Source organism: Arachis hypogaea, chromosome 7 (assembly GCF_003086295.3).
Source record: "Arachis hypogaea cultivar Tifrunner chromosome 7, arahy.Tifrunner.gnm2.J5K5, whole genome shotgun sequence".
Taxonomy (NCBI): Eukaryota; Viridiplantae; Streptophyta; class Magnoliopsida; order Fabales; family Fabaceae; genus Arachis; species Arachis hypogaea.
The window spans coordinates 40,050,374-40,051,482 of record NC_092042.1 but is presented as its reverse complement, the minus strand read 5'-3'; the positions used below and the strand labels follow the sequence as shown (position 1 = coordinate 40,051,482).

General features: G+C 39.4%; 1 non-coding gene across 1 annotated transcript; it reads right to left on the bottom strand.

Annotated features, from left to right (window-relative positions):
• Nucleotides 1–646: 646 nt before the first annotated feature.
• On the bottom strand, nt 647–750 carry LOC112704829 (small nucleolar RNA R71). The gene has a single exon (XR_003155432.1). It is a non-coding gene; the product is annotated as a small nucleolar RNA R71 (small nucleolar RNA).
• Between the last annotated feature and the right edge of the window lie 359 nt (nt 751–1,109).

The following is a 1,109-nucleotide window of genomic DNA, read 5'->3' as shown; positions in this document are numbered from 1 at the left end:
CGAACCTCCTTCTTCATTCTTCTACCCCTTCTTCTATTAACATAAAGGAATCTCTATACTGTGACATAGAGAATTCCTCTTCTTTTCTTGTTTTCTTCTCTTTCATATGAGCAGGAACAAGGATAAAGGCACTCTTGTTGAAATTGATCCAGAACCTGAAAGGACTCTAAAGAGAAAATTAAGAGAAGCTAAATTACAACAATCCAGAAACAACCTTTCAGAAATTTTCGAACAGGAGAAGGACATGGCAGCCGCAAATAATAATGATAATAATGCAAGGAGAATGCTTGGTGACTTCACAAAGCCAACGTCCAAGTTTGATGGAAGAAGCATCTCCATTCCTGCCATTGGAGCCAATAACTTTGAGCTTAAGCCTCAACTAGTTGCTTTAATGCAACAAAACTGCAAGTTTTATGGACTTCCATCTGAAGATCCTTATCAGTTTTTGACTGAGTTCTTGCAGATCTGTGAGACTGTAAAGACGAATGGAGTTGATCCTGTAGTCTACAGGCTCATGCTTTTCCCTTTTGCTGTAAGAGACAAAGCTAGAATATGGTTGGATTCACAACCTAAGGATAGCCTGGACTCCTGGGATAAGCTGGTCACTCCTTTCTTAGAAAAATTCTTTCCTCCTCAAAAGCTGAGCAAGCTGAGAGTGGATGTTCAAACTTTCAAACAAAAAGATGGTGAATCCCTCTATGAAGCTTGGGAAAGATACAAGCAGCTGACCAAAAGATGTCCATCTGACATGTTTTCAGAATGGACCCTATTAGATATATTCTATTATGGTCTCTCTGAATTTTCGAAAATGTCATTGGACCATTCTGCAGGTGGATCTATTCACCTGAAGAAAACGCCTGAAGAGGCTCAAGAACTCATTGACATGGTTGCAAACAACCAGTTCATGTATACCTCTGAAAGGAATTCCGTGAATAATGGGTACCTCAGAAAAAAGGAGTTCTTGAAATTGATGCTCTGAATGCCATATTGGTTCAGAACAAAATGTTGACTCAACAGGTCAACATAATCTCTCAAAATCTGAATGGATTGCAACATGCATCCAACAGTACTAGAGAGGCAGCTTCTGAAGAAGCTTATGATCCTGAGAA